The following is a 9495-nucleotide window of genomic DNA, read 5'->3' as shown; positions in this document are numbered from 1 at the left end:
TAGGATGCCCTTTGAGGAGCTGGATCGGAAGCTACTTTGAGTAGATCGGGTATCCGGGCGGTATCCAACACAGAATCCAAAATTAAGTAGAGCAAAGCACAGCACTGCTGGAGACAAATAAAAACAGTGGGTCCTATTTTTTTGTTGTTGGCCCAGATGGTTTATCATAAAAATGCAGAAACTGTTTTCATGTAGATTATTTAAAGCTGCTGGAGAACATAATGTTGCAACATAAATCAATAAATCAAAGAGCAGCTGTTTAAGATATGATAACCAAATTTGGTGTGTGGCTTCAGGGTATCAATACCTTGATGGAGTTTGAAAATGTCAAGTTATTGCCCTTGTTCTATTTTTTTTTACTCTGACAGCTTTTCTCAGAAACCGTTTAAGATAAGATAACCTAATTTGGTGTGTGGCTTCAGGGTATCAATACCTTGATGGAGTTCGAAAATGAGAAGCACGCAATAATATTTTCCGGAGTTATTGCCCTTGTTCTATTTTTTTGACTCTGTTCGAGGTATCTTTAAAGGGGACAGCTTTTCTTAGAAAATGTTTAAGATACGATAATCAAATTTGGTCTGTGGCCTCTGGGTATCAATACCTTGATGGAGTTCGAAAATGAAAAGTGCGTAATTTATTTTTCCGGAATTATTGCCCTTGTTCCATTTTTTTTAAACATGTTGGAGGTATCTTCAAAGGGGACAGCTTTTCTTAGAAACCCTTTAAGATAGTTAGCATTTTATATTCTGATGTGATAATTTCTTATGTATACATCTAGTTCTTAGATTTAGGACATTTAGGAAAAGGTTGTGAGTTATAATGAGAACCAATCTGGCGTGGGATGTTGATGACTATGTCTTCTTGTTCTCTTCTTATTACTCTGGAAGCGCTCACCAGGCAATTGAGTTCTGGTGGCTGAGCATGGCGGGACAAACACGTGCAGAGTAACCATTGACCTGACAACAATAGCGCTACAAGCGTAGTTCTTTTTCCCTAAACGGAGCCAGCAGACAAAAACAGCGTGTAGTACAGTACAGACTTACGGTTTTAAAGCCTCTTCTTCTTGTGGTTTCAACAATATATCCAATCCAGGTGTTTTAAAACAGAGCAGAGCGCAGCTGCGAAGGTCTTGTCCGTGTCGGCCGCCATGTTTGTTTTGATACTACTTTGCACAGGGGACAGGATGTTTTTTCATGTTCGGCTCTCATTGGCTTGACCAACTCTGAGGCGAGGAAGTGAACAGAGACGGCCGCATCACCAGATATGGTTCAGATATAGGACATTTAATCTGTGGAATTTGTTTTTTATAAATTGAGTTGCAAATGAATGCTTATTGCACATTTTTGTTTGCATTATTATGGGAGAAAGACACCATTTCAAACTTCAGTACTGCTTTTGTATTGAATGAAAGACACCGTTGTGTTAAAATTTAATTTGTGTTTTATATATTACATATAGACATAAATTACAGTAGGTTTAGTTTGTTTCCTATACGAGGGGTAAAAAAAATCTCTTATTGATTTAGTTCCACTGTGTAACCCAAACATACCAGTCTCAATATGTTGCAACTTCATTTCATACTGCAGCAGCATAATACAATGTCTCATACAGTCATGATAATATGAAAAACATCATGTTACATCTAATCTGTCAGTGAAATATTGCTGATCTTAAACAAAAATGTAAGCCAGGGGTGCCCAATCCTGGTCCTCAAGAGCCCCTATCCAGCATGTTTTAGATGTTTCCCTCTTCCAACACACCTGATTAAAATGACCAGGATCGTGATCAGGCTTCTGCAGAGCTTGATGGTGAGTTAATCATATGAATCAGGTGTGTTGGAAGAGGGAAACATCTCAAACATGCTGGATAGGGGCCCTTGAGGACCAGGATTGGGCACCCCTGATGTAAGCAATAAGCTGAGTTTAGAACCAAAGGTTTACTCTGTTTAAAGGTCAATCTTCAAGTATGCGAGGTACATGATGTTTTAAAAATACGTTACAGAATCGTGTGTGTATGAGTGCGATCATTTATATAGGAGCACCCTAGAGAGGAAAACACACACCCTTTAACATCCTCATCTACAACGCAAAAGTTCCTGTTTATACGCTTCAGCTATATAAGTTGTCATCATGCACAAACCCATGCTCGCACACAGACAGCATTGCCGAGCCAGGGAGGAAGAAGGGCTGCTGAGAACCTTAAAGCTATGAAGACAGTTTTAGAAAGATCCTCTATGCTTGGAAACAAAGGAGGGAAATGACATGACGCTGCACAGGAGGGAATCTGTGGGTCACCGGTGGCATGGCAGACACGCCTGTGGAACAATTACACACACACACACACACACACACACACACATGAGTCAAGGTGGTCTTAAAATAGTGTTTCCTTGTCTCTATACATATGCTTAGTTAGAATTTACTTTGTGATCTGTTTGGCTGAATAGATTCCAGCACGTAATCAATTCCTTTTTGGATTTGCACAAAAATCCCCCTGTAAACAAAGGGTTTAATAATGCTGTAAAATGTATATTAAGTAAAGTGTGTGACAGTCAAATAAAATGTAGTGGAGTTGCTCATTGTTCAGGATTAGTCATAAAAAAAAGCATCTGTAAGGTTCACGTCATTATTTTTTATCTTTGGTGGATTAGATAACTTTATGCTGTGGTCTCGATACAAGCAAACTATATGTGGTTGTCAGTGTGTTTTATGGCAAGAATTTTCCTCCATAACTCAGTAACATAGAGATAGAGGAGGTGGTATCTGTAGGCTTTTCCGAGAACTCCATTGGCTTAGCAGGAAGAGGGGATACAGCTGTAAATATTGTTGATTGACCATAATTTAAACAATTTTATCTGTGTTAAAGTTCAAAAGTACAACTATGCTCATCTTAAATGCAGTGAAATATAAATGGAATTATAAGCACATTAACACATGTTTAGTGTTTGAAAATAACTTTTTCAAAAAGCACAAAATTAATCAACATTAAACAAGATACAGTATTTTGAATCAGACAAGATTTTTTTTTTTATTACTGATGTCAAATAATTCAGGCTTTAATGTACATATTCCAGAAAATACATTGTGAGCTCAACTCATTGATGCAATGAGGGGAAAAAAAGCTTATTCTTTTACAGTTGATGCACACACATCTGTGTTGGGTTAGACCTGTCATAGTGTGTGCAAAAATCCAAACCATAGGGAGTATCTATCAATCATACTTTTATCTTCTCTATTTATGACACATCAGGCAAAAGGGAAAAAAGGTTTGTGTACTGTGCTATAACTGTAAAACAAGATGAAGCTTTTAAACCACTTTAAGGCCCAAAGAGAAAAGACTGTGCACCCTTCATTCTTTGGTTATTTCATTTCAAAACCAAAAACCAAACAAGCAGAGTTTTTCTGTTTTAAAATGAAATCTGGTTCTGTTTTTGTGATATTTGGATATTTAAGGGAAACTAGGACACGAGATTTATGTTTTACTCTCACCACACAGAGGGGACACACAGACGGACTTTTATTCTGCTGCGTTTGATACAATGATCTTGTCCACCTCACACTGATGGCAGAGGCGTAATTTGTGTGTTGATGACGTTTCGTTAAAGAGTTATTGATGCTGGAAGTCTGAATCTGTGAATATCTGCCAACTTCACCGAACAGTGTTAAGGTTCAAATAGTATCCAGATAAACTGATGACTGGGTGGATTTTGCTCCCTGTCCGGACATAAAAAGAAGCAACGCATAAGTCACATTACTGGTGAATTGAAACGTTATTAATACATAAATAAATCAAAACCAAAAAATGGATGTTATGTAAAACATGCTCATAATATGTGGAACCAGACATGGTGTAATGAATCTACTGGTGCTCCTCGTTTTTTGAGATCAACTTCCGTGTGTGTTGCATTTTACTGCCCTCAAAAAAGCTGTAATTGTTTTTGCAAAAGTGTCAAATGGTAGAAGTTCAAACATCTATTGTTCCTCACACCAGCCTCACAGTCGATAGTCAGTCACTAGTTTATTTGGATACTACTTGGATCGTAACACCGCGTAACGAGCAAAAACATCCACAGACTGAATGAAAACAGGAGCAGGACCAGAAAACTGCTGAAATAAATCCTAAACAGTCCTATTGTGTGAGGAGACCTGGTCCAGGACCTGGGGAGGGAAACCAGGTGCAGCGGACTTCAGTTCTCGCTCTAATTTCTACGTCACACAAACAGAACAAGTTTTTTTTTTTCTTATCTGGTTTTTCTGCATTTCTGTTTTGGTTTTAAGTCAGTAAAACAAAATAAACCACACTGTTTATTTATTATTTTGAATTGGATTTAAAATGAAATAACCAAAGAATGAAGGTTACACGGATCGAGAAACTACTCGAGGAGTTTTTACCCAATTGTTGTTTAGTTCAACACAAAAAGTACTCATGTTACTTTAATGGAGTTGCTTTTATAGGTACTTTTCCCCAGTGGAAACACGCAAAAAGAGAGTAGAGCCGATACCGCCAGTGGAAACGCGCCATTAGTTGACTTGACTAAAACTAGACTATAACTAAAATAGTCCTTTTTAGTTAAAAAACTATAACTATAAATCAAAATTTGCTGTCAAAATGAACGCTGCTACAATTCCAATTCAATGCGTGGTCTCCAGACTTTGTCCAGTTTTTGGAACATGAAACATGACTAAATGTTGGATTTTCCAGGATTTGCAGCCGGGAACACTAGTTTTAATATTTAAACATTGTAATGTTTGACGGGCCTGAAGTGATTTTCTAACAGCTTGGGATGTTGCTTGACTGATCCACAATGAGCTAACTTAGGATGCGCAGAGCCAGCAGTTATGAAGCCGTGATCACAACACATGCAGTCAGATTTATCTGGAGATCAGATGGTATGTTGTCAAATCAGAGCATGTGTACTATGGATATTGAAATGATTATAAGGATTGCAATCACAAGGCTCTCCAGTGTTCGCTGGAGCCTTGGGCCTTGTCGACTGTTAAGAAATCATTCAATGGGATTTATTTTATGGGAGTTATTCGATTAAACTGAACTGAACATACTGTATTTATTGCAGGCAGATGGGGGCTGTTGGGTCTGTGATGAATTTGCAGCTTTTGGTGCAGGAAAACTAAACTCAGCAAAAGTCAGCAAAATGATGGTCCATTGTTCTATGAATTTCTGATCACCACGTTTATTTATTTAACTGAACAATATCCACTGTTATCCAGGAAGTTTACTATTATTTGTGCCATAGTATGTAGTCATCTTAAATATGTAAATCCTTGTTTTAATCAGAAATAAAATGGGTTAAAAGTGACCAACAATTGTAGAAAAGGTGGGGAAATAGGATTGAAAAAAACACAGAAATTGATTATACAGTAAGTTACAAATTAGAGTGGCCAAAAATGGTCAGAAAAAGTGGTCAAATTAGTTCAAAGTGTCAGTATTGGCTTAAATGTGGCAGAAGTGAGGGGAAAAGGCCAAACAATTAGTTTAAAGTGGCAAATATTGGGCATGAGAAATCGTGAATAGGGTTAAATTGGCAAAAATGAAGCATGAAATATGGAGAAAAGAGGTTAAAAGTGACAATAATGGATCAACATATGCAACATGGGAAAAGTGGTGGAAAGGGTTTGTAAGTGCTGAATATGTTTTGAAAGTGGACAAAATGTGCAAAAGAGGCATTGAAATGTGATAAAGAAGTGGCAAAAACGGGAGTAAAAAAATGCATTAAGAGGAGCCAAAATATGGTAAGAAAAAGTGGTGTCCTGACCCCAAGGTTGAGAACCCCTGGTCTTGCTGAACACGGAAACTACAGGTGAAAAAGTGACTAACACATGCTATTAATGCTGTTAATATTTTCTCCTTAATTATTGGGATTAAGATTGTAATTGTTTAATTTTCTGGTTTAAAGTTATGCACAGTCCTGATTCACGTTGTGCTATTAAGTGCTAACAGGAAAATCATGATTGTTTGATCAACAAGTAACCACAGATTTAGTTCATTTTCAGCTGGCTAATAAATGAGCGCTTAAAGCAGAACGAAGTAACTTGTGCTATAGCGCTCCCCCTAAAGGTCCCTTTGGGTTATGTCACTGTCGTAAACACTCCACACCCCCCGCTGCCTGCCCCACCCCACAGCTACATGTGCACCTTTGCTCTCCCAAGACGGCAGAAGAAGGATAACACGGAGGGTACTATCGAACATGATCTAACAAAATAAGTAATGTAAGCAAGTGCCAGTTTGAGCCCTCTGTCAATCCGATTCCTGTTTCTTTTTCCTCCCTTCCTCGAACAAAGCCAGTGGTGGCGTTATAGGGGGGCATTCGCGGGCCGTGCCCCCCACCCCCAGCTCACCTACTTTTGTCATAAATATTTTTTTCACTTTAACATATTTAACACGGCAAATTCTACCTTTAAAAATACATATACAAAAAATATTAACATTTTAAGGTATTTCCGCCTGGTTTAGTGTTAGGGTTAGGGTTAGGGCTAAAATAAAAGGGTTAGCGGGGTAGCTAAAAATAAATATAAGCAAAAATAAAACTGACAGTACTTTAAGTCATGTGGTGCACCTATCAACATCACCTAAAATGTCCAATGACGGGGCGCTCTGTACGGATGGGGGGGAGTCAATTGATACGTTTCCGTACGAATAGCCATGGCCTTTTTTTAACGCCCCCCCCCACCCGTTTAATACTTCCTGGCTCGACTCTGGTCAAGGTCTGGCTCCGCCATGATATAAGTTTGAGAAAAGTGAATTTGGTGACAACTGTGAGCAGCCACGGGGCTGGTGATAGTCTAGCATTAGTGTGTACTGGGCAGTCGTAAAGCAGTACGTCTTTTCGCGAGAACGAGAACAGAGATGCGAGACTGGTACCAGTTCGGAGGCAGGGAGAGTTGCAAGCGTAGCTTTCTGGCCAGAGACAGCATGAGGAGAAAAAAAAACCCAATCACCCCATAAACACTCGTATTACCCTCAGAGGGACTACAAGAAGGATTTATTAAGATGAAAAAGTTACTTAGTTCTGGTTTAACAATCTGCAGAAAACACTCTAAATACAAAAGAATTAACACACACCGTAGACCATCTACTGTAAAACAGGTTCATCCATGTTCATTCGCATGGGCGAAGTGTATTGTTCCAGCTTGATGCACTTTACTTGTGGATCGGATGACAACATAAATCTTTTTTTTTTTCTTTCTTTTTTTTACTTGGTCCATTTACTCAAAATTGAATCTATTTTTAAAAGCTTCTCCCAAGTGTTACAGGCTGTCTCTCTCTCTCTCTTGAGTCCTGAGAATACACACAGGAATGAACACATAGAAGCGTATCTAATTTCATTTTCCGTTCAAACTCTCATATAGATTGCTCACCTGCACTCACCGTTGACACAAAGCAGAGATCTGTATGGATTTTCAGGTGCTGCATGTGCCACATACGTTTTTAAAATGTGTTGAACAAGACGCTACCTTTAAAAGACACCTTCACATTCAAGGATTTTCTTATTAAATTAGTTAATTAAAACTTTAACTGTAAAGCTGCTCCCTGAAAAAATGAAAATGTTTCAGAAAAAATAGAGATTTAAGATATCAAATTGTTGCTTATAGTAATTTTTCACTGTTTAGATCACATTTTTCAAGTTGTTCTGTGAGAACTGGGTAGCTACTATATTTACATCAAGCTCGAATGATCTGTTAGAGTGAAATAAAGAAAATACTTTTTTTGTTTTCATGTATTTAACATTTTTATTTCCATTTCTTCTGTAGCACTTTGAGATTTGCTTTAAATGAAAAGTGCATTATAAATAAAATGTATTATTATCGTTGTTTTATTATCAAAACAAACAATATCTTTACATTACAATATTGTGTTTTTGTGTACTTGGACTTATTTACCATGAGCCTCTAAAATATGATTTTGTACATATTCAGGTTTGAATGTCTATATTTTTAGGAACCCTACAGATAGTGTATGTTCACCTCGTTCCTCATTAGGCTTTTGAGCACCTAAATATATACTTAGAGTTGTCTCCTCATATCATTCCTGCCTACTGTAACCCCAAACCAAAGTTTAAGTTGCACTTTGTGGGGTCCAGCGCTGCCTCAAACAGACAGTTACATTTTAGTACTCACACATAAACTCACACCACATACATTATATAAAACCCACCGTGGGGAACATTTTTACATGATGTAACAGTGACCTTGTGAGATTTAAATCATGATAAACAGGACATAACTTAATGAAGAGCAACTGTCCTCGCCATAAATTTCCTTTATTACTCAAGGTGGTCCTTGATATCTCGGATGTCTCAGGTTAGACATCTTATTTAGAACAGAGTGAACACGTAAAATATGTTTTGCAACTGTACTGAAGAGGCCTGACTTTACTTTTTAGAAATGTCAGGAAAAACGAATAAAGTTTTATTTGGTGTTTTGATAGTTTTATATCAGTTTGATGTTAAAGGAGTCACAGAGAGGGTAATTGTGAGGATAAGTTTATCACCTGCGTCATAAATAATCAGCTGAAAATTACAGGTTTGACTCATTATTCGTCTCTTTCCTCCTGTCAACAGTTAATATGCGTCAACACACAATATACATTCAATGGAGGTCAAACAGGGATATTGTAAAGGTCAAATAATGAAGAGAGCTAAATAAATGGTTGGAAGAAGCTTAAAATTAAATGTTTTGTGTGACGTAAGCAAATTGATATATTTATTATAACTGAGTAATGAATAAAATGCCAAATATGATGTTTCTTTTGAATGTTTGTCATTGAAATCTTATTAAAAATGTCTCAAATTCCTAATAAAACAAATATGATTTAATTATTTATTTATTTATTCATTTATTTTTTGGGGGGTTATTTTGAAAATCTTTATCCGATTGCTTGTTTTATATTATTTTACACATTCAGGTAAGATAATAATTGATTGAGGTTGACTACATGATTATAATTTTTAATTACATGTAAACAGTTTATTATTGCATTATTGTTCCTCATAATAATAATACATTTTATTTGTATACTGCTTTTACAGTGCTCAAGGACGCTTTATTCATTTTTTTATAACAAATATGGTTTTGGAACCAATTTTGCCAGTTGCAGCCAATCTGATGGGTTTGAAATAGAGGATAGAATAAGGATAGATATTATTATATTAATCTGGACAGGCCGAGTCTATTGCACAACTAAAAAAGAGAAACAGAAATCAAGTCAAACAGTCCATTATTCTTGTGAGAAAGTGAAGAACTCCCATGTATTTAACACATGTTTTTGGATAGTGGGAGGACGATAGATAAAGATGCTCAGAGGCTTGGGGGGAAAACCAAACAAAAAACGTCAGTAACAAATAATGTGTCAGTTCACAGCGTAATCCTTGAAATATGTACATACAGTACTTTAAAGTGTTACTAGAATGTATAGAAATATGTTCACTGTAATGTGTGTTTTGTTTATTTAAGCAGCTATCTGGTTGGTCTCCAAATG

This window comes from Gouania willdenowi, chromosome 4 (genome assembly GCF_900634775.1).
Source record: "Gouania willdenowi chromosome 4, fGouWil2.1, whole genome shotgun sequence".
NCBI lineage: Eukaryota > Metazoa > Chordata > Actinopteri > Blenniiformes > Gobiesocidae > Gouania > Gouania willdenowi.
This window is presented reverse-complemented; position numbering follows the sequence as displayed.